The sequence below is a fragment of the Rhineura floridana genome, chromosome 5, assembly GCF_030035675.1.
Source record: "Rhineura floridana isolate rRhiFlo1 chromosome 5, rRhiFlo1.hap2, whole genome shotgun sequence".
Classification (NCBI taxonomy): Eukaryota; Metazoa; Chordata; class Lepidosauria; order Squamata; family Rhineuridae; genus Rhineura; species Rhineura floridana.
The window spans coordinates 150,972,059-150,996,963 of record NC_084484.1 but is presented as its reverse complement, the minus strand read 5'-3'; the positions used below and the strand labels follow the sequence as shown (position 1 = coordinate 150,996,963).

Below are 24,905 nucleotides of genomic sequence, written 5' to 3'. Positions count from 1 at the left end.
CTTGATCTCTCAGCGGCTTTTGATACCATCGACCATGGTATCCTTCTGGGGAGACTCGCTGATCTGGGAGTTGGAGGTACTGCCTGGCAGTGGTTCTGCTCCTACCTGGCAGGTCGTCTCCAGAAGGTAGTGCTTGGGGAATTTTGCTCGGCACCCTGGGCTCTCCAATATGGAGTTCCACAGGGGTCAGTACTATCCCCCATGCTTTTTAACATCTACATGAAGCCACTGGGTGCTGTCATCAGGAGTTTTGGAGTGCGTTGCCACCAGTATGCTGATGACACGCAGCTCTACTTCTCCTGTTCATCTTTTTCAGGTGAGACTGTCAATGTGCTGAACCGATGCTTGCCTGCAATAATGGACTGGATGAGAGCGAATAAATTGAGGCTCAATCCAGACAAGACTGAGATGCTGCTAGTAGGTGGTTCTCCTGAACAGATGGTGGATGTTCACCCTGTCCTGGATGGGGTTGCACTCCCCCTGAAGGAGCAGGTTCGTAGTTTGGGAGTTCTTTTAGAACCATCCCTGTCACTAGAGGCACAGGTAGCCTCGGTGGCACGGAGTGCTTTCTACCAACTTTGGCTGGTGGCCCAACTACGCCCCTATCTGGACAGGGATGACCTTGCGTCAGTTGTCCATGCAGTGGTAACCTCTAAATTGGACTACTGCAATGCACTCTACGTGGGGCTGCCTTTGAAGGCAGTTCGGAAGCTGCAGCTAGTGCAAAATGCAGTGGCCAGACTATTAACAGGGACTAGGCGGTCCGATCATATAACACCGATTCTGGCCCTCTTGCACTGGTTGCCTATGTTTCCGAGCTCGATTCAAAGTGCTGGTTTTGACTTATAAAGCCCTACACGGCCTGGGACCGCAATACTTGCTGGAACGCCTCTCCCGATATGAACCTACCTGTACACTGCGCTCAACATCAAAGGCCCTCCTCCGGGTGCCTACTCAGAGAGAAGCCCGGAAGGTGACAACGAGAAAAAGGGCCTTCTCAGTGGTGGCCCCCGAACTATGGAATACTCTTCCTGATGAGGTATGCCTGGCGCCGACATTATTATCTTTTCAGCACCAGGTAAAAACCTTCCTCTTCTCCCAGGCATTTTAACATTTTTAACATCTTAATATTTTAATATTTTCAATATTCCATATTGTAATTTTAACATTTAACATCTTCACATCCTACTATTTAACTAATTTAATTTTAATATTTAATATCTGTACTGAGTTTTTTAGTTGCTTCTGAGTTTAATTAAGTTTTGATTTTTGATATAATTAATCTATTTTAGAGTTGTTTGACATATGGTTTTGTTGTATATTGGTTGTTGTTGTGCGCTGCTCAGAGAGCTTCGGCTATGGGGCGGGATATAAATTTAATTACTAAATAATAAATAAAAATAAATAAATATGAAATGACTTTGACTTGTGATTTACTGTTACTTTGTTTCATCAACTGTCATATATGCTCAGTTTCAGCCTAACTATGTATTACCATGTGTTGTAATGGGGCATTAGCTTGCAGCAGATTTTTGTAACTGGGCTAGTAGAGTGATTTATTTGTGTCAGACAAGCTAAACTTTTATCAGTAGAGTTTCAATCATACACTTTTCAGAAAGGCTAAATAAGGACTATCCCATACTAACCTCCACCTCCTCCAACTGTTAAGAGTGTTGAACTATGACCTGGGAGACGAGGGTTTGAATCCCCACAGCCATGAGGCTCACTGGGTAACCTTGGGCACGTCACTGCCTCTCAGCCTCAGAGAAAGGCAATGGTAGGTAAACCACCTTTGAATACCGCTTACCATGAAAACCCTATTCATAGGGTTGGCATAAGTCAGAATCGACTTGAAGGCAGTCCATTTCCATTTTCCTCAACTTTCTAAAACTGCAGTCCCATACATACCGTACCTGCAAGAAAGTCCCAGGCTCCCAGGGAAGTTAATGATCACACTGTAAGGTTGCAATCCGATGTATTTACCCTAGGAGAAAGCAACAGCACATGAAGCAAAATATGTACAGAGGATCAGGCTGCAGTCATATGCGTGCATTGGACACAGAGGGGACGGACTTCCAAGTCAAGGCTCTTAGGACAGCACGATGTTGTGGAATGTATGAGACGTTTACTGCATCTATAGCTCTGTCCTTCTACCCACTTCCCGCACGTCAGACTACCATAGGCTCCGTCTCGCTGCGCTGAGTTTTGAAGCCTGGTGTGTTAAGGTAATGCAACAGCAGCCATACGTCTCGAAGCGACGGACGAAAGAAAGAAAGAAAGAAAGAAAAGCTATTCCCCAGTCTTATGGCGGCTACTCTGTTGAGTGCGTCCCTCTTATCTCCCCGCTCTTCCCCCCCCCTTTCACTTCCTTTCAGTTGCTGTAGGGGTCGCTCCTGCCTCACTTTGGCCTTCTCCCCACCGCTCGGTGGCGGGGTCTACCGGAGAGAAGCAGCCGCCGGAGACTAGTTGGCGCCATTTTGAAGCCAACGAGAAAAAAAAGGGGGGGCAGAGAGAGAGACACACACACCGCGGCGAGCTGCGGAAGGGGAGGGAGGGGGGTTCGCGGCGATTGGCTACAGCGACGGCGGCAGGAGCAGCAGCAGCTTCCCGAGCCTAACACGGCGGGTCCAGAGGGGAGCGGACAGGCTCGCTCTGCCTTGTATTCGCTCACAAGAGAAGCAGCAGTGGCGGCGGCTACAGCCGACCGACTGGTGGAAGGTAAACGAAGGGCGCACATTCTCTCGGCGAGGAGCGGGGAAGAAACCCGTTTCGCTCCGCCGCCACCTCCTCCGTTTCGGTAATTTAGGCAGGCGGAAAAACGGGGGAGGCGGGGGAGAGAAAATGCCCGCCCGGGAGGTACTCCACCTCCTTTCCCCCCAAATTTCCCCTCATGCTGCTTTTTCTAAGCCGCCCTCCCTTCCTTGCCTCCGCCGTTCTCAGTATATTGAACTTGCCGCCCTTTCCTCCGTGGGGTGCTTGTGGGTATTCGCATGTGTTTTGGGGTGGTGGTGGAATGATGGGCAGTGGGGTGGGGGTGACCTTGCCTGAGGCGCCGTTTTCCTCTTAAAAAATACATATCTTTGCTTGCCGTTTTCCCACCCGCCCCATTATTTGCCTGCCCGGGTCCCCCTTTCAATCCTGCTCTCGTAAAGCGAGACAGGAGGAGGAGCAGCAGCAGCAGCAGCGGCGGCGGCTGGCAAAGGCTTTCCCTCAAATGTGGCGCTCCTGGAACCGGGCTTCCTCCTTTCCAGTCGCCCCAGGAGCCGTTTTTTCTTCCAAGACTTGAGCGGTTCTGAAAGCCCCAAAGCCTTGTGCCGTTCCTTGTTGGCCTAGTCCCGGTTTTCGCTCGCAGAGGCACCCTGCCCCAGCTCAGCCCCTTCGTGCGGCCATTGGCTGGGGCCTGCTAAGGATGGGGGTGGTGAGGGGAAAAAGGGACTTCAGGTTAATTCCCCCTTTCCTTTTATACTTTCTTAATTTGCCAGGCATGGGAGGCGGTTCTCTCTCGACGCTACGGAGGAAGTGGTGGGGTGCTGATTGCCTCGAACATAACCGTCCTAAATCGTGCTGGTTTTAGCTTGGCGGTTTAGTAAAGCCAGGGCCTCTTGCACACCCCCCCCGGGCGTTATTGTGATATATTGCTTGCAGATAGTCCTTACTTTGAAAGAGAGTTGCTGTGATCCCATCTTAAATTTCACCCTGTATGTAAATAAGATACTTTTCTTCTCAGCTGCTTTCATTGGTAATGGAGAAAACCAGGGGTGTACAGAGCCTCAGAAATTAGGATCAATAATACAGCCCCTGATCAGTATAAGCTAATGGAGTTCACAGTTGTATGAAATTTTGGCTTTGTAATTATTTCCTTAATACATTTGTTGAAAATGACTTTTTGTGTTATGGTTGTGTGTATTTGTTTCCTTCTAATATTTTGTCAAGCCATACCTGGGTAGTTCTGCTTACTGCTGCATTATGAAGGAGAACATTATCCCTGTCGAGATGATTGCAAACAAGGTACACTGAAGGGCTAGGTTGTGGTAGTGGTTCTTCCCTCAATCCTCAATGTGCAGATTGTGTGTATACATAGAGCATGGACTCTGTACATGCAGTCCTGGACTTGTATTTTGTATACACGCAGGCCTTGTGCACAAGGCACAATATACACTTGGAGATCAGGGGTGGAGCTTACCGCAGCAATCTCACACTCCATGTGTTCAATATACTTTTCTGAACATGGTTAATACTACTTTAGGTAGTATTCATAGGCAGCTGTAAAATCTGTGACTTCAGGAAAAAACAAATGCCGTGCTTAAGTATTTAATAGAAGATGAAATTTCAAGTGCACTGTTACATGCAGAATTCGTATATTTTAATTAGGAAAGAAATCCAAAATGTTTTGAAATTTAAAAATTGTACAGAAGCTTATATGTGGTAGGCTTGTAAATAGTGAATTGCCTGATCACATTTGTTTAGTAATAATCTTCTGGAATCAGGTGAATCTCCACCTGTTAATTGTGTTTCTTCCTCCTACTTCTTGGTGTGTATGGCAAATATGATTAGAGCAAGGGCAGTTGAGTTTGCCTAGCAGGGGAAATATAAGAGGCTGCATAGGCTGCACTTTATATTTGTGTGCTGTGCTGAGTCTCCATGCTGTCACTGTGGAGGTTATGAATGGACCTATCTTTCTCTTCTTCTGAAGGAGAGAGAGGGAGGACCTTCTTGGTTGTGGCATGCTCTCTTCAGGAAGTTCACTTGTCACCTACTTTAAATGTCCCCATAGGAAAGATGAAATCTTTGTTTATTCTCCTAGGCTTTTTAGCTGGTTTCATCTATTCCTTTCACTGTTGTTAGACAGTGGAGTGCTGGGAGGAATATGGTGGGGTGAGAAGGAATGACTATATCTGACTTTATTATTTGCAAGGTTCATACACAGATAACTTACAATGGAATACATGCATATTGTCCACAAAAATGGAAGCCATATTATGCTTAAACTACAGTTAAGGCTAAGTGAATGATTCAGAATCAAAACACTGGGTACCATTTCAAAGGGTACTGCTGCTTGACAGTGTCAAATGAGAATGGAGTCAGTCTGCATTGTCATGTTTTTGAGAAGAAAAATATACAAACTCCTTAAGTCAGGGATAGTTATTGAAACTTTGTTACTCTTGTAAAGGCTGTAGCAGTATCTAAGGCTGTAGTCCTGTACCCACTTACTGGGATTAAGCATCATTGAAATAAATGGGGCTTACTTCTGAGTAGACGTGTCTTGGATTGAACTGTAAATACCTGAATACTGTGAAAAAATGGAAATGGACTGCCTTCAAGTCGATCCCAACTTATGGCGACCCTATGAATAGGGTTTTCATGGTAAGCAGTATTTAGAGGGGGGTTACCATTGCTTCCCTCTGAGGCTGAGAGGCAGTGACTGGCCCAGGGTCACCCAGTGAGCTTCATGGCTGTGTGGGAATTCGAACCCTGGTCTCCCAGGTCATAGTGCAACACCTTAACCACTACACAGCACTGTACTTGTGTGAATATGATCCCTGTAGAAAATTCAGCTGTGAAGAGTTTGGCCGGAACTGAGAAGTATATTCTGTTAAAACAGATTTAAGGTAAAAAATATATCATTTTTCCCAAGGTTCTTAAGGATATATTCAGAACTTCTGAAGAGCTATTTATATTTTGCTACCCAGCATTGAACTATCTCTGACTACTCTCAGACGTTTAGGAACAGCAATGCAGACAGAGAAATAGTGCTCGCAGTGGAATTTTGTTTTGTCTTCTGTTGTCTGGCACTTCTTACGTTCTTGGAGCACAACCTGTGCTTCGTTGTTTTACTATTACAAAAGAGTTTATAATGCAGTTTAAAATTAGCTTTGATATTCATAATGACTGAAGTATTGGACTGGCGGTAAACACATTGACGTGAAGCACTTTCCAGAGTACTTGCCCATTTATTCTATCAGGAAAAAATCTTTGCATAGTCCAGATGGAGGAGGAGAAAGGATCAGTGAGTGTTCCTTGTTGTGTTTGCAACGGCCTCACCATTTCTCTGATGATGAAAAATGAGGTCTTGTAATGGCTTAGAGCTCCACATTCCCCATAGTAGAGAGGGAAGGATCTATGTAGTGACGTTGGAGATATAGATGGGTTTGTGATGGGTAACTTGATTGCATGAGATGACCTTCCTATTTGGTGCGAAGATTTTTTATATCGAAAGACAGGAGTGGAGAATCTTTGGCCCTCCAGATGTTGCTGAACTACAACTCCCATCAGCCCTAGCAAGCATGGCAAATAGCCAGAGATGATGGGAGTTGTAGTTCAGCAACATCTGGAGGGCCTGCACTTGTCATAAGATGAGTAGTTAAGCTACTTTTTGAAGGAAAGTCAGGATATACATTTAATAAATAAATACTACAAAGGGAGTGGGAGGATCCAATAGTCATGATAACTTAGGTTGTATTGATTTTTGATCATTTAGTTGGGAAGGCCAGGAAGCCAAATTTAGGTTGCTAAAAGTTAAGTCCAGATCCTTAGGTGAGGCAGGCAAAGCTTCAAAGTCAAAATGAGTGAATATAATGCTGGTGTTAGAAGAAAGGATTTAGATTTATTAAACAGTGAGGGAAGCTTTGGGGGAAGGAGTACATATATAGAACTATAATGTTTGCAGGTGCTTAAAATATGTTTTAAGTTGTAAAACAACTTCTATTGTGAAGCCATTCAGAGTTGAGGAAAGCCCATTCTTCAGTAACATTTTATTTTCTCAAAGCACTGATGGATAGATGGAAGCTGGAATCACTTGTATGGAAACTAAGAGCCAATCTGAAAGATTAAAGAGAAGATTAAACATATTTTTGTATATAATGTCAGTTCCTTACGTTTGATAGTATGTAAAGTAGATCAAGGAGCTAGCCCAAGTAAGAAAAATAATAATAATAGTTGATTTCACAAAAAGTGACTGGAAAATGTATATTGGGGGTACTGACAGACTCAGATGTTTAGATAAAATTAAAATTGACAGGTGGATTATTCTGCCCATCTGTCAAAATCCCTTGCATGGTGTTTCCAAGTGCCCAACAGCCAGCTTGCTGTCAGGTGCTTGGGAACCACAGCACAAGTGACATTAGGAAGCATCAAGCATAGGGCTAACAAAGTGGTTCTTTCTTCCCTCCCCGTGGAGGGTAGGGAGAACGATGCTGGTATTTTACAGACATCACTTCTTGCAAGAGAAATCCCTCTCGCAGCCGATTTGCAAAGAGCAGGGGGAAGAAACCTGATTTTTGCAGATTGGTTGTGAGAAGGTCTTTTGCACAGCAGTACCTATGAAAAATAGCTTCTTTCTCACCACCCTCCATGGCGAGGGGAGAAAGAATCGCTTTGGGGAAGGGGATGAGGAAGACAACCACCACCACAGTCTCCACCTCCTCCTTTCTTGAGTCCCCTGCACTCAACTTTCTTTCACCTTATTTCTCTGTGAGGAAATTCCTCTTTGCTTTGCTGTCCCCCGCTCTTTCGCCTTCCCTCACCATCTCTTTCGTTTGCTCTTTCTCTCTCTTCCATGTTTTGTGTTGGTATTTCTCTGACTATGAATCTACGCCTGTCATTTTAGCAAGATTCCGATGCAAAATTCTTCCTGGATCAGGAAAGGGTTTACATCGGAATCCCTTGCTAAAATGAAGGGAAAAAACTTCCTTTTAGCAGGGGTTTCCATGCAAACCTGTTTCTGAATCAGGAAGGGGTTAGTGTGGAATCCTGCCAAATTGAGCACAATTTAACTGATGAGCAGGGGTTAAATCCTGCTGCCTTAGCTATGCACGCCTATTCCCTCCTGAGGAAAGGTCTTGCAGACAATGCAGGATTTAACCCCATCTTTTTGCTCTTCAGCTGATGTCATGAGTGACATCAGCTGATGGACAGGTGGTCATGGTTTGGGGAAAATGGCCAATGAGCCGAACTGGACTGGGCCATCCCTTCAATAAATAATTACAGATTTGGACTGATAAGATTTACAATTTAATCCCAAGTGGTACCTAGAATTTGATATGAAATATGTTACTCAACTGCATAGAAGCAGTGACCACAACATCACTGAACTTTTAATTGAGTGGGAAATTGCCAAGAAAGTCACAGTTATGTTTATATTTAGAAGGGACTATTTCTTGAAAATGCTGTTGAATTTGCAGAGTCGAGGCTAGAGAAGGAAATATGATGTACATTAAAAGCTGTACAAATGAAGCATTGCCAAAATGACAAAAATAAAAACAGCAGAAACTCTGGCAAAATAAATGTAGATTAACAATAATGCAAGTAAGTATAATAATAAATAAGTTGTAGAACTGATTGAGAAATTAAAAAGAAACTACTCATCTGGTTCTTTGGAGTTCTTTTACGAACTGTAATGCAAACACCCAAAGATCAAAGTAATGATAATGTTGAAGCATATTTGTGGATGACATAGAATTCTTCAGAATAGTGCAATCCTAAACAGACTCTGAAGACCTCCTGAAAGATCCTTCTCACATGGAGTGACTGGACAACAAAATAGAAATGAGACTGAATGTAAGGATGTGTCAGGTGATACACTAATTTAGTAGAATAAAATCATAACATCACATTTGCTGATGGGTCTAAATTGCCTGTGAAAAAGACAAAGTTTAATTGTATAGAATTTTGATCACCTCATTTCAAAAATGATACTGTAAAGCTGGAAAAGGTACAGGAAATGGCAATGGGCAGAGTAATCCAGCCCCCCAATCTGCTGTGCTGGAGAGGGTTTTGATGGAGCAGTGGTGTCCTTCTACCCTGCCCCACTAGCTTCTGTTTATAGGTGAGCCCCAGCAGTGAAGAATGTTCGAAATGGTAGGTGGAAGCTACTGCCAGTATCCCCTGAAACAGGGCATTTTGGGGACAGGGAGGAACTGGGGCTGAGTTGGGACAGATTCTGCTGAATCCTGAACTGGTCCTGCTTTTGTCATATGATGGCAATGGACACAATCTGGGCCTGTTTGCTGCACCAACCTGGGAGCTGGTGCAGCAAAGGGGCATTTTTTTCATGTTCCTCTCTTCCTCCCTGATCTGTGCAAGCAGCGGGCCTATGGATGTGGTGCTTGCTATGCCACTCCATTAACCCCACCACTACTGACCAGAGGTTAGGATTGCAACCTAAAACAATTGGGAGATGGAGCACCCTCAATACAAAAGAAGACTAGAGGTATGGAGTTTCTTTGTTTATAAAAGTTGAATAAGAAATAACACAATAGGTTTCCAAAATTGTGCAAGTATGGAGATAATTTTCCCTGGATGCAAGTCCATCACGTGGGTAGTAGTCTGTCGTCTGGTCCAAGGACAGGAAATGCGCTGATGTTTGCAGTCTGAGGGGGTGTTGCTGCCCTGCAGACCCCAGTTCATTTCCTGTCCTGGTCCAAGGCAGATGAACTCTCCACGTGAGTTCTTACCTAGGGGTTAAATTCCCTTTTATTTAGGGGCAAGGGGGATGGAGATTCTTCCCCCCTTTTTCTTTTCTGGCCCCCTTTTTAGTCCTTTTTAGCCCCTTTAAGCCTTAAAGGTTTTGTTTCTTCTAAAGTTATTTAAAGTTTTGGCGCGAAGAGGCGCCATTTTGTCGGGCTCCACTGAGGCCGTGTGTGTGAGAGCCTGACCCAGCTCTTTCCGTCTAGCAAGGGGGGGTTACCCAATTTCTTACCCTTGGAGGCCCCTGTGACGATCCCACCTTTGGCTCCACCTGTCAGGTTCCCACCTGCTTGTGGCTACCGCCGTTCACTAGGCACCACCTCAGGACACCACCGGTCAGGATCGTCGTTTTTATTTTTTCTCACTCCGCTGTAGCACAGATCTCTCAAGATCCCACTGCTAGGCAGCACCACCAGCCACTCCCTGTAAACAATACTGCTAGAGACTTCGCCTTAGTCTCCCTATGACTTATTGTTACTTTGTGTCTGGGTGCCCTTGCTGTCCACAACCCCCTGTATCTTAAGTACACAATCCTGGGTAGCTCTGGATACTTGACGATGTTACAATTTCTTCCTTCACCGCTGCCACCATTAGATAGTTTCCCTTCAGCCTTGGTAATTACCCTGCCCTCCCTTCTGGTCTGTATATCCCCAGCCAAGGATCAGGCTTTTGGTAAACCAATAAAAGTATTTATTTGATAACACTAGGAAATAACAAGATTACTTTAGGAATGTTTAACAAGCGTATGGTTTCATATAGTGTCACTCTTATGTTTCCAGTTACATATATTCTGTCCAAATATCAGCCTAATAGAATCCAAACCTCCCTCAGAACTCTGTCAACTCAATCCCAACTGCCTCCCACTTCAACTCCTTTCCAATCACCCTCCTCCCAACTTCCCCCAACCAACCTCTCATTTATACCTTCAGCCATTCAAAACACTCAGCCAATCATCATCCAACATTCTCCCGCATTCTAGCCCATGTACTCCCCCCTCTTACTCAATTCACTGACCATATATCCCTATATAAACCTGCACTTACCATATTTACAGTTTTTAACATATAAGGACATCACAGCCCCCTCCTTTCCCACCTTTTCTTCGCTGCCTTGCTTCTCTGCTGCCCTACCGGGGCAGAGCAGCAGCAGCCCCTCTCTCCTGTGGTGGTGTTCCTTGTTGCAGCCGCAGCTGCCGCTGGGGAGCCGCCAGCAGGCGGGATCCGCTCTTCGCTGCGGCTGCAGCCATCACCTGGGAGCCGCCGGCCGGGGGATTGACTTCCCTCTTGCGGGTTTGGCCGCTCAGTAGCAACCCGACGATCAGCTGACCAGCGGGTCCTTCGCACTCAGCCGACACTAGGCGGCCCAGCAGGGCCAGCACAGCCGCTCAGAGCATGCAGCCGGCCAGCGGGTCCTGCGTGACAGCACGCAGCCCGCTCTGCTGCTGGTGTCCCGGTCCGCCGGCAGGCAGCCGCCTGACAGGACTGCTGCTTCCGCCTCCCCAGCCTTCAGCTGGCTGGTGGACCGCCGCAACCACTTCCCATGGAATAGGGAAGGAATAGGTTGCTCAGCCTGCAGCACCCCCTCCTGGTTAAAAAAAATAAAAAATAAAAAAATTAAATAAATAAATTAATTAAAAGTAAATAAAGATAATTATGAAAAGAAATGTGAATAAGCTGATAGGATGAAATAGGAATTCAAATCAAACTTTTTGTATAATGTAGCTCCACCTCATACCAATCACGGTAGTGAGCAGAGCAGATCTTGTTTATACCTCGGATCCTAAGCCTCCACAAGCCAAGGACGAAAGGTTGACCAACAGTTTTTTATGCTACCACCCCATACCAATTGTGGTACTGGGCAGAGTAGGCCTGGACTGGCACTCAGTCATTACGCTACCACCACATACCAATTGCGGTACTGGGCGGAGCGAGCCATTGCCAGCATTCAGACGTTATATGCTAACACCCCATACCAATCACGGTACTGGGCAGAGCAAGTCTTGGCTGCCACTCAGACGTCATGCTACCACCCCATACCAATCGCGGTACTGGGCAGAGCAAGCCTTGGCCGGCACTCAGACATCATGGTACCATCCCATACCAATCGCGGTACTGGGCAGAACAAGCCTTGGCCGCCACTCAGATGTTATGCTACCACCCCATACCAATCGCGGTACTGGGCAGAGCAAACCTTTGGGGCACTCAAAAGTAATGCTGCCACCCCTTACCAACTGCAGTACTGGGCAGAGCATGCCTTTTTGCTTTTGCACCCCGTCCTTTTGTTAGGTGGCCATTCCACCTCCCAGGCTAACTGGACTCACCAGTCAGCGAGTCAGCAATCTTACCATAACTCCTCCTCATGGCCTCTAAACAGGATGTGGCTGAGCTGCCTGGCTCCTCGCTCGCACAGTCTGCTCAACCTATGGCAAGCCCATGTCTTCTCCCGTCGGGTCAGAGGGCTGCTCAACCTCCTCCCGCCACCAAGAAATCACCCTCTAGTCAGCCCTCCAGCAGTGCTAGATACATGGGGCAGGAGGAGGAGACACATGTCCTAGCGCCCCAGACAGCCCATAACCTCAGGAACCAGGGCCCCTCAGGGCCGGGGTCAGGCAACGTACCCAATGTAGAGCCCTCAGATGGCGAATCTAGTGGCCTCTCCCAGCAAACAGCTTGCCCAATGCGCTCGTCAAGCCATTCTACTTTGAGCCGGGGCCGGCCTCTGGATTTTCAGGAGGATTTCATGGAGAAGTTTAGGGAGGCCTTCTTTAGCTGCATGGCTAGCAGCTTCGACTCTGTTCAAGCCACAGTCTCTACCTGCCCCTCCAAGTCGATTTCTTCCAGGGGGCGAAAGGCTAGGAGCAAGTCTCATCGCATGACAGAGCCTCTCCCTTATCCAAAGGAGGAGGGGGAGTTGTCCCCAAGTCTTTTTGATGCGTCGAGAGGCAGGTTCCACGAGGACCAACCACAAGACCATGACCTCCCATCGGATGAGGAGCTCTCAGAGGCGGGCTGGAGCACCAATTCTGAGGATGAGAAGCCTGAGCCTCTTCTGCAGCGCCTCTTCAAGTCTTCTGACTACCCCCAGCTCTTGAGGAGAGTCAGGACTACCTTGGGTGTGGAAAACCTGGGGGTTGATAAGGCTGCTGCTATGGGCATAGATCCGGAACGGGCTTCACCCTGTCTCACAGCCTCCATTCCAGCTCCGGTCTGCAGATCTGCCCTGGCGGAATGGAACAATCCCTTGCAGTCCCGTAGAAGGAGGACTCTGGCTGACAAGTTATATGTCATTGACGCTGATATCATGGAGTTTCTTCAGGTCCCGACAGTGGACATGCCAGTGCTGGGCCTTGTCTCTAATGGACAACCCTGAGCAGGACCCAGAGTGCACTAAGATGATGCTGTTAAAGCTTCATAAAGCAGCGTCCTTCATCACAGATGCCACAATGGACTCCTCCCAATTTGCGGCCAGATCCATGGCAGCCAATGACATGGCACGGCGCACTGTCTGGCTGAAGCATTGGGAGGCTGACAACACAGCCAGGGCCAATCTTGCTACCATACATGGCGACTGCGAGATGCTGTGGCAGGCGTTTCCAGAGAAAATACGCCCCCTACAACTCTTTTCCTGCCCTTTCGAGCCTCTAGACAATCCCCAGGAGGTAGAGACTACAAACCCTCCTCCCGCTACTCATGGGCTAGACCCCACTACAACACCAAGCAGCGTCCAGCTCAGGGAGGCCGCTCAGACTACACAGCCGCCGTCCCCAAGCGTGGTGGTCGGGCCCGTCGTTAATGACGCCTTACATATCGGGGGCCATCTGCTACTCTTCGCCCCCACATGGGAGGACATCAGGGCGGATGCCTGGGTCCTCAACACAGTCACCAGAGGTTATTCATTAGAATTCTCCCACCCACCATGTTCCAGATACATTCCCTCCAGGCTCCCAAGGGATCAACCAAGAAAGCTCAATCTGTCAGCGGCTGTACGACACCTGGTGGAGATCCAGGCCGTAGAGGAGATCGAGCAGTCTCAGTATGGCTCAGGCGTCTACTCTGTCTTATTTCTTGTGCCCAAACGGGACCTCTCATGGAGGGCAATCCTAGACCTCAAGCACCTAAACGCGTCGGTGAGGTACCGCAGATTCAAGCTGGAATCCCTAGCCTCCATCAGGGAAGCCCTGCAGGAAGGCAATTATCTGACGTCCATAGACTTGAAGGAGGCATATCTCTACATACTGATCCTTCCTGGGCGCAGGAGGTTTCTGAAGTTCTCGCTCAGGCACCGTCACTTTCAGTACAGAGCCCTGCCTTTCGGCCTCTCGTCAGCCCCGAGGGTGTCCACAATGGCGGCCACAGTGGCCCATCTCCGGCTCCAGTGAGTACACATCTATCCGTACCTCGACGACCCGCTCTTGAGGGCGAGCACTTTACAGCGCGCCTGGGACCATGTCCACCTTACTTTAACTCTCCTCAACAGACTGGGCTTCCTAGTCAACCACAAGAAGAGCCACCTAGGCCCCTCTCGACAGCTGCAGCATCTGGGGGCCCTGATAGACACAGATCGCAGCCTCATTTGTCTCTCCCCTCAAAGGGTACAAGCAATCACGGAGACAGCTTCTTCCCTCTGACAAAGCAGATCAGCGGACATCATGAGCCTGGCCAGGGCCCTTGGGGCTCTTTGTATCAACCATTCAGATAGTTCCGTGGGCGCGCCACCATACACGTCGCCTGCAGTGGGCCCTGCTCCCCCATCAGGCAAGGATTGCAGGATGCTGGCACAAACGGATTCCTCTGTCCAGGGAGCTCCGAAGGTCCTTCCAATGGTGAACGAGGCAGGACAACCTGCTAAGGGGTACCCCCTTCAGGGAGCCCCCCAGGACCATAATTACAACGGACGCCAGCCTGCTGGGTTGGGGAGCGCACTGCAACACAGCATACACACAGGGCACCTGGTCAGAGGAGGAGATGAATCACAGCATCAACTGGCTAGAACTCCGAGCAGCCTATCTCTCCCTCCTTCACTTCAGCCAGCTGTTTGTCTCGACAATGTCATGGTTTACACCAACAATTCAACAACGAAGGCTCACATCGTCAGACAAAGGGGAACCCGATCAAGGAGCCTACAGACTCCCTTCTCATGCAGAGCAAAACCTCACATCCCTGTCAGCAGAGCACCTCAGCGGGGAGCACAACACCATGGCAGACTGGCTCAGCCGCCAGAGGGTTCTGCCATGGGAGTGGTCTTTACACCCGCAGGTGTTCGCCAGAATTCAGCTGAGGTACAGCCGGCTAGAGATAGACCTCTTCACAACAAATCTCAACCACCAGCTGCCTCGCTTCTGCGCGCAGCACCAGTCCCTGGGAGCAGAGGGCCCACCTAGTGCTGATTGCTCCCTGGTGGCCACGGAGACCATGGTTCTCGGAGCTCCTCAACCTCTCAGTCGCAGATCCGTGGAGGCTACCACGGAGGTAGGATCTGCTGTGCCAGGGGCCACTTCATCACCCGGACCCAGATTGGCTGAGCCTGATGGCATGGCTGTTGAGCAGAGAATCTTGAGATGCTCTGGCCTTACGTCAGGAGTCATTGCTGTCATTTTGTTGGCATGGCAACCATCCATGACTAGAATCTACCAGGCTACATGGAGGGCTTTTGCTAGCTGGTAACTCCAGGAAAATTCGCCCGTCTAAGGCCAGCGCCCTGCAGATACTGGAATTCTTGCACAGGGGGCTCCATCTTGGCCTGAAGGCCACCACGTTAAGGAGGCAGGCATCAGCCATATCTGCCTTCCTTTCGCCCACTTCCGGTCATCCAGTTGGCAGCAATCCGTTGCTCCGGCGTTTTCCTAAAGGGAGCTGCGGCTTCACAGCCTCCGACCAGCCACCGCTCCCCTCTTGGGATTTGCAGAAGGTTCTGTTAGCACTGCAGAGACCACCCTTTGAGCCACTAGAGACCATTCCTCTTCAGCTCTTGACCTATAAGGTCCTATTCCTCATCGCCATCATGTCAGCCAGGCGCACCTCGGAGCTGGGCACCCTTTTGGCTGCACACCAGCTCTGCACCTTTCACAAGGAGTCCGTGGTCCTTAGAATTCCACCTTCCACAGGGAACAGGAACTGATCCTACTGTCCTTTTGTCCCAGACCAGATCACCCAAGGGAAAACGAGCTGCATTGCCTTGATGTCACTAGGGTGCTTAGGGTGTACATAGACAGAACAAGAAAGCTGAGGTCCATGGAGGCAATGTTCATATCGCTCCACCCCAGGTCTCTGGGCAAGAAGGCCTCCACTCCAACCTTAGCGAGATGACTAAGAACTTGCATCAGGCTGGCCTACGAGGCCAGCAACTTGGCACCACCACAGGGCATTACGGCCCACTCAACAAGGGCAGCCTCCACCTTGGCAGCCTTCTCCACTAACACCTCTCTGAGAGAAATCTGCAGAGCAGCAAATTGGTATTCTCCTTCTACCTTCATTAGACACTATAAGATAGACCGTTACGCCTTGGCTGAAGCCTCCTTCGGGAGACAGGTCCTGCAGCAAGCGATCTCTACAGATTAGTGGGCTCGCCCGACCCACCCAGATGGGACGGCTTTGGTATGTCCCACGTGATGGACTGGTATCCAGGGAAAATGAACCATCGGTTCTCACCTGAAAGGTGATTTTACTGGATGCCAGTCCATCACGGCCCACCCGGTTCGGTACATCAGGGCTCAACCACTATTTCTAGCCTAGAGTCAAGCTGCTGCCAGTGCATTCGAAGGCTCTCATAGAAGGAGAGAGAGAGAGAGAGAAAATCGACCTTCCGGGCCGATCATTTTTCCTTGTAAATATATGGAACACTTTTGCCTACGTTATCACTGTAGCCCTTTTTCTCCATTAGCTATGCTAGGCCATTGCTGGCCGCAGTATTTTTAACCTCTCTGGATTCGTGCCAGGACTGCACATAAGCTATTACAGTATTATGCCTTGGGGGATGGCGTCCGAAAATGAACTGGGGTCTGCAGGCCAGCGACACCCCCTAAGACTGCAAACATCAGCGCATTTCCTGTCCTTGGACCAGACGACAGACTACTACCCACGTGATGGACTGGCATCCAGTAAAATCACCTTTCAGGTGAGAACCAACGGTTCAATTTCTGTCATAATTATGTAACTTGGTGTTACCAATTAATATATTCAGGATATATTAAAGATGCATAACTAAAGTATGGTAATGGCCACTGGCTTAAGGAGGCTTTTGTTCAGGGATACGGGAGTCTGTGGCCTTCCAGATGTTGTTCAGTCACAACTCTCATCATTCCTGATTGTTGGCCATGCTGGCTGGGTCTAATAGAAGTTGAGGGTTCAATAATATTTGGAGGGCCACAGGTTCCCCATTCCTACTTTAGTCCATAAAACATGCACGCACACACACAAACACCAAGATAGCTTCATCTAGTTTATAGATTATAGGTCTGTCAATGTCTGTTAGCTATAGGTATTTGGAAGCAGTATATCTTGGATTACCAGATGCTGTGGACCGGGCCGGCGCCACAGGGCGGCCAGGTTGGCCTCTGGCCAAGGGCCCTTGCAGCAAGAAGGGCCACCCGCTCCTTAGGGTGGGAAGGTGGTGCTCCCGTTCCATGATCTGCAGCAGTGTTCAATCCTGCAACCCGACCCTGCCGCAAATTGCAAAGAGGGAGCTCCTAGGCACCCCCCCAATACAGACCCCCACATGCCCCATCTACCTCTCCTGTCAGTGTGAATGATGGGCACGCTGTGCATACATGCCTGCCATTACCCAAGATGGTGGCGGGGGCTACCCTAAGGGGCTGAGACCCCCATTGCTATCTTGGTTGATGGGAGGCATGTGTGCTTTGCACGCACATTGTTCACATGACATGAGAGGTATGTGGAGCATATGGGCAGGCTTATTACCCCATGCTGCCTGTATGGGGGGATGTTGGGCTATGGTGCTGAGGGTCTGGGGCAGGCTGGTGTCCAAGGGCCCAGTCATGCCTGGCGCTGGCCCTGCATATGGACCAAAACTAGGAGATGACCATCACCATTATGCCATTATGTAAGTTTTGAGGGACATTTGGCTGGCCATTGTTGGACATAAAATGCTGGATTAGATGATCTTGGTCATAATATCTAATGCAGAAAACAGCTACTTGCCTGGATCCTAAGAAAAATTTAAAAACTAACTTTAAAGCTTCATGAAAGGAATATTTCCTGCTCTGGCCTCCCACTTGCAACCACCTGAAAAACTCTCAGGTGGGGGTCTTCTTGAACACTGGGTTTGAGGGGGGGAGACACAGGATGCTGCTAGGAGAGGGGTGAATTGCCCCAAATTGGGCTGAAGTGTATTGGGAAAGAAAAGGAGCCATGACTCAGGAAATGCCTGATTAAAATCTCATTTCTGCTATGAGCATACCAATACAGTAAAACAAGCACGGCTGTTAAAAATAGCATACATGAAGAGCCCAAGCTATTAAAAATCATCATCCTAGCAGGTCAAGTGCCTGCCAGAATAAAAATGTCTAAACTCTTTTGCAAAAGGCTGAAAGTCAGGGGGCTGAATTTATTTATTAAATTTGTTAGTTGCTTTTCTTCATAAAAGTGAACCGAGAGTGACTTACCATCAATAAAAAGTTGAAGCCAGTATAAAAACTAAAACAAAATAAAAAGTTAAAAAAAATATGATTATAACAGCGGTGGGACAAGCCTTAAAAGAGGCACCAGCATCAAGAGCCCTCCAAAATTAGAAGCCAAATGCCTGGGAGAAGAGAAATGTTTTTGCCTGGAGCCTAAAAATAGAGAACAATGGTGCCAGGTGTGCTACCTGGGGGAGACCATTCCATAAGTGGGGGCCGCCACTGAGAAAGCCCACTCTCATGTTGTCACACTCTGCATCTCCCTTGGAGGTGGCACATGAAGAAGGACCTCAGATGCTGAACACAGGGTTCAGGTTGATTTATATGGGGAGAGGCAGTCCTTGAGGTGTTGGAGTCCTGAGCCGTATAAATAGTTATAAATCAAAACCAGCAGTTTGAATTGAGCCTGGACACTAATTGATAGCCAGTGTAGTTGTGCCAGAATTGGTGTATGTGCTCAAACCTTCTTGCCCCAGAGAACAATCTGGCTACCGAATTCACCAGCTGCAGTTTCCAGACTGCCTTCAGAGGCAGCCCCATGTATAATGCATTGCAGTAATCTAGCTTAGACGTTACCAGAGCATAGACAACAGAAGTCAGGCTATCCCTGCCCAGATAGGGTAGGAGTACCCCAAGCTACGTACCTGCTTCTTCAGAGGGAGTGTAACCCCATCAAGAGCAGGCCACATCCCATGCACCTGGTCTCGGAAACCACCCGCTAACAGTGCCTCAGGCTTGCCTGGATTGAGCTTCAGTTTATTGGCTCTAATCCAGTCCATTACCGAGGCAAGACATCCATCTAGCACATCCACTGCTGCACCTGGAGATGTAAAGGAGAAATAGAGTTGTGTTGTCAGCATATTGCATATTGCTGACAACATACTCCAAGTCTCTGGATGACTCCACTCAGCATCAACAACATCAACATGTAGATGTTAAATAGCATGTGGGATAAAATCAAACCCTGCAGAACCCCATACTGAAGGCCTCATGGGGCCAAATAATATTACTGAAGCACTACCCTCTGAGAACAACCATCCGTGAAGGACCAGAACCACTGCAAAGCAGTGCCATCCACCCCCAAGTTGGACAGCCGCTCCAGAAGAAAACTATGGTTGATGGTATCAAGAGCCACTGAGAGACCAAGGAGGATTAATAGGGACACGCTCCCTCTATCTCTCTCCTGACGTAGGTCATCATACAAGGTGACCAAGGCATTTTCTTTGCTAAAACATGGCTAAACCCTGATTGAAATGGATCTAGAAAATCAGTTTCATCCAAGAGAGCCTGGATCTGGGCTGCAACCATGTGTTCCAGAATCTTGCCCAAGAAGGAACCATTAGCAACTGGCCAATAATTAGATTTTCCAGATCCAGGGGGGATTTCTTAATGAGCGGTCGCTGATGTAGGGAGTTCCATGATCTGAGTATGTCTACAGAGAATGGCCCTCTCCTGCCTTCCAACCAGTTGTCGGTCTGCAACTGATAGGATGCGAACAAATAGGTAGCCTTAGCTTCAAGCATGCATCCGTAAGATGGGGATAAAATCATTGATTTTAATGTTACAAGACAATTGTAAGGGTTATAGGCTTGTATTTGCTTTCTGTGCAAACAGAAAGCTACTTAACACAATGGGGCATCCTTACCCTCCCCACTTTCCCTATAAAAAGCCTCTTTTGATGGTCAGGGGGTTCTCAAGAAAAGTCTGAGATGTGGTGAATCAGCAAAAATTGGGCATGTGCAGCTTCCAGGAGGTATGCTGGCGCAAGCTGTTTACAGTCAGGTTTTGTTGATTCCCCCCCTGCTCTGATTTTTGCCTATGTCTCCCACACTATATCCCAGGCTTTTACTGCATGTCCCCTGTCCATTGGGAGAGGCTTTTCAGGGGGTGCAGTGAGAAGGAGAGGCAGAAAAGCCCAAGCAGCTTTGAACTTAGGCTTTACCAGCACTGAAACTGAGGAAGGCCACCAGATCAGAACATTTAAAAAAAGGTCAGATCATTTTTTATCCAGCGCTTACTGCATACCATTATTGGCCTGGGGAAAAAAAGAGATCTTCATCACTGACCTATTAATACTTTCAATGATTTGTTGTGAAAGTCTGTGACTTTGGCTACAGAAGTCTGTTCATACCTACACAAAAGACTTAATTTAGCGGAAGAGCTGCAAGATTTTTGTAGATAAGGATTGTTGCCAGAGCTATTGATTTCTGCTTTCAGCCTAGGTTTCACAAACATCTGAGTTCTGTATATGTCCTAATGATTGCATTATGATATTCTTCAGTGAGACATTTCAACTCACAGTATAGGTAGCATTTTGGTGGACTTGGAAGAAATTTCTCTACAAAACAGGGTTGTGCAATCCACTACAAGTCTACTCAGAAGTAAGCTCCATTGGGTTCATTGGAACTTACTCCCATGTAAGTGTATATTGGTTTGCAGCCTAAATCAGTGCCTGTCAGATGTAACAAATAACTATATTCAGTTTTTTTAGTGATCCTCGCTGTGTTTTGCTCATATTTCTTTTCTTGTTTCTTTCAATTTGCAAAATCGGAAAAGAATGGTTTGAGATTAAATATTTGAATTTGCATGAGAGAGAGAGAGAACTGTCCAAGGTATGGTATTCCTTTATTAAGATTATTACTAATAATGTTTCAGTACTTGGGCACTGTGGTTGGCTTACAGTTGGCTAGTTATTTGCTACTTTACAGCATTAAGATAGGCAACTGGTTAAGTCCTGAAAGTTGTCTGAATGAGGATTGTAACTAGCTAGTATACCTTAATGAATAGGGTGGATGCAAAGTCCCAGATGGGTAACTTCTTGTTCTTCACTTTTTAAAATTTTGCTACTCTCCTTTGGAGAGAGTTTTTTCAAACATTCAGTGTTGGAAAATGTTCACTATTTCCAAATATTCAATATTGCTTATCTTTTAAAGAAGCCTTTCCCTGAAGAGTGATTCAGTCATTTTATATTGTATATTGTGCAGAGTTTCATACATTTATGCTTTTAAGATCCACTTTTAGATTATGTATGTTTCATCTTTATATATGATTTTAAAATATTGTCTATTGTACACTGCTGCAGAAACATTTTATTGGGAAGTGTTCTATAAATCCTTTAATAAAATATTTTTTAAAACTTACAAATGTCTTGGAGACTGACACTGTGGTGTTGAAAATACTAAATCAAATGTTTGTAGCAACCTTTAAAAAAAATAGGGAGTGAATCCTGCTTACTGAAAAATGTAACATGCACTTCCATTAAGTGGGGCAGATGATTGGAATTTAGATATGCTATGACATGTATCTTTAGGTCACTGAGAAACAGCTATTTAATCTGCTGATAAATTCAATTATTCTGGTATTGGTTATCCTGAATGCAAAAATTTTGAGATAAAAAAACCTATATAAATCCTGGAAGATACTTGAGTTCTTGTTGAGGTACTGTTAGTGTTAGTTGTCATGCTTCTGCCTAAAACCAAGGTGGTGCTTGGAATGAAAGCTGGGTTTCTTGGATTTTACAAATCTAGGCAACACAACAACATGTAACTGAATTGTCAGTTGTATATCACACAGGTGTCTTGGCTTTTTCACCACAGCCCTTGTTGCTTGAGAACTTAGAAATGTGATACTGGAAAAAAACTTTCCAGTTCATATGCATCACTTCTTTGTAGGTTTAAGTAGCTTGGAGTGTATTATGGGTCATCATGTGTAAAATTTCTTGGGAGAGTGTTTTATGTAGGCAGTTTTCCCCTGTGCAGAAGTTACTAGTGGTTTCTCTTCCCCACCCCCAATGGTATGTTCTGCAGACTTGTCCATCTGTAGAGCTGAGATGGGCATCTTGTGACCATTTGCCAAATTTCATGTGGCTCTTGATCCATTTTTTAAAACAATCTACAAGCAATTGGTTCAGATCTCAGCAAGAGCAATCTGTCACTCCCTTGATAACCTACTGGAAGGGAAGTGGGAGGTGGAGAGAGAAAGAGAAAGAAAGAAAGAAGGAAGAAGGAGAAGGGATGTGTGGAAAGAAGGAAAGAAAAGGGATGGTCCCACACATTTTTTGGCTCTGGCCCTGTCTACCACTGGCTTCAGCTCCACGTGCTGCCGGCATGTGGTCCCTGATAGATTACCCCTGAGGGAATGTGGCCCTTGACAGAAAAAAGGTTGCCCACCCATGCTGAATGGGGTTCAGGGTCAAGTAGTATTTTCTCTCCCTGTGGTAATATTTAAATCCTTTTTTGAGGCCCCCTGTCTTGCTGCTGAGCAGTCTGTCCTATAGCATGGAAAACTCCAGGAGCTTCAGCAGTCTCTATTTTCTGTTTAGTGTTTGGAATGTGTAGGTTATGACTTACATAATGTTTACAAATTCTTATGGACATGATTCACTAGAAAAGACAATAATGGGAGGGAATAGAAAAAGGGGAAGGCCAAACAAAAGATGGATTGATTCCATAAAGGAAGCCTCAGACCTGAATTTACTGGATCTGAACACGGTGGTTTATAACAGATGCTATTGGAGGTCGCTGATTCATAGGGTCGCCATAAGTTGTAATCGACTTGAAGGCATATAACAACAACATGGTTTTGTTTAGTAGATGCGCACATACACATTAAATTTATTATATGCTGCAAGTATAGATTATATTCTGCAAGTATGCTCATGGCTGTTGAAGAAAATAATTGGTTTCCTGCTACATCAGGTTCATGTGCTTTCCACTTCCCTTCATGTGGACAGGGAGAGGAGATTGGAAGCTTCTACTAATGAACCACTGCTGTTTGTTATGATTGAACTTGTGGAAACTGAGGCCTGCAGTCTGACGTACCTTGATTGTTAGAAAGGTCCAAATCAAAGCATTTTTACCCCTCTGCCTCAAAAATGAAGGTATGAATTCTGTCTCAGGATTGCATGCTGCCAACATTGCAGCACTTAGCAAGATGCAGCACAAATGTGACCTAATGCTGGTGTTGTAAATTCCCTTTGCCACACACAAATGAAAATAAGACTTGGGAAGAAGTGATTGTTCATTGATCCAAAATGGTCCCACGTGTATACCACTTAAACTTTTTATTTCTGTGGAAGAGCCTCTAATAGTGAGCAGGGCTCATTTGAGCAGCATGCCAGATAATGGTAGAACCATAGAATAGTAGAGTTGGAAGGGGTCTATAAGGCCATCGACTCCAACCCCCTGTTCACTGCAGGAATCCAACATGAAGCATACACAACAGGTGGCTGTCCAGCTGGCTCTTAAATGCCTCCAGTGTTAGAGAGTCCACCACCTCCCTAGGTAATTAGTTCCATTATCATACTGCTCTTAGAGATTTTTCCTGATATTCTGTCAAAATCTGGTTTCCTGTAACTTGAGCCCATTATTTTGTGTCCTACACTCTGGGATGATCAAAAAGAGATCCTGGCCTTCCTCTGTGTGACAACCTTTCAAGTACTTGAAGAGTGCTATCACATCTTCCCTTAGTCTTCTCTTCTCAAGGCTAAACATTCTTTTCAGTCTCTCATCACAGGGTTTTGTTTCCAGTCCCCTAATCCTTGTTGTCTTCTCTGAACCTGTTCCAGTTTGTCTGCATCCTTTTTAAAGTGTGGTGTCCAGAACCTTCTTAAAGTGTGTCAAGATGAGGCCTAACCAGCGCCGAATAGAGGGGAACTAGTACTTCATGCAGTTTGGAAACTATACTTCTGTTAATGCCAAAAATAGCATTTGCCTTTTTTGCAGCCATACATGCCCTCTTGGCTCATATTCTGCTTGTCATCAACAACAATCCCAAGATCCTTCTTGCATGTGGTATTTTGAGCAAAGTATCTCTCATCTTGTAACTCTGCATTTCATTATTTTTTTCCTATTTATTTATTTATTATCATTATTTTTACCCCGCCCTTTTTCCAAAACTGGAACTCACGGCGGCTTTCAGATAAAAGAACACATATAATTAAAAACATACAAAAGTCTAGATTAAAATAGAATTAAACGATTTGCAGTATTAAAACCATTCATACATACAGTTAAAATAATTCAAACTCAGTTTAAAATAATACAATTAGACAATAGCAATGCAGCACCCTTCAAGCCCTGTCCTTAAAAGCCTTTAGTTCCAAAGGTTTGTTGGAATAAAAATGTCTTTGCTTGCCGATGGAAGGACTGCAAGGAGGGGGCCATTCTTGCCTCCCTAGGAAGGGAATTCCTAGGTGTAGAACTTTTCACTTATCCCTGTTAAATTTCATTCTGTTGTTTTCAGCCCACTGCTCCAGCCTATCAAGATCACTTTGAATTTTGTTTTCAGGAGCCATCCCTCTCAATTTTTTGTCATCTGCAATTTTGATAAGCATTCCTTGCACCTCCTCATCCAAGTCATTAATAAAAATGTTGAAGAGCACTGGGCCCAGGACTGAGCCTTGTGGTACCCAGCTCATTACCTCCCCCCAGTTGAGAAGGCACCATTGATAAACACTTTGAGTACAATTCTGTAGCCAACTGTGGATCTACCTGATAGTTTTCCCATCCAGCCCACATTTAGCTAGCTTGCTAATCAGAATATCATGGGGTACTTTGTCAAAAGCTTTGCTGAAGTCGAGATATATAATGTCCCCAGCATTCCCACAGTCTACCAGGAAGGTTACCCTATCAAAAAGTGAGATAAGATTAGCCTGGCACAATTTGTTATTGATAAATCCATGTTGGCTTCTAGGATCCAGGAACTTGGATGCCCATTCCAACAACAAGAAGGTCTATCCCGACTTGTGTCTATCACTACCCCTAGATGGTACAAAATGGGGAAGCTAGTGGCCCAGTTGACAACA

General features: G+C 46.3%; 1 protein-coding gene across 1 annotated transcript in view; it reads left to right on the top strand.

Moving 5' to 3' along the window:
- The first annotated feature begins 2,491 nt into the window (after positions 1-2,491).
- The window catches only part of PDS5B (PDS5 cohesin associated factor B), a 158,409-nt gene continuing 135,995 nt past the window's right edge, over positions 2,492-24,905 (top strand). Inside the window, exon 1 of the mRNA XM_061629724.1 lies at positions 2,492-2,718. The gene's annotated coding sequence lies outside the window, so the exon portion shown is untranslated. The remainder of the gene's footprint in view (positions 2,719-24,905) is intronic.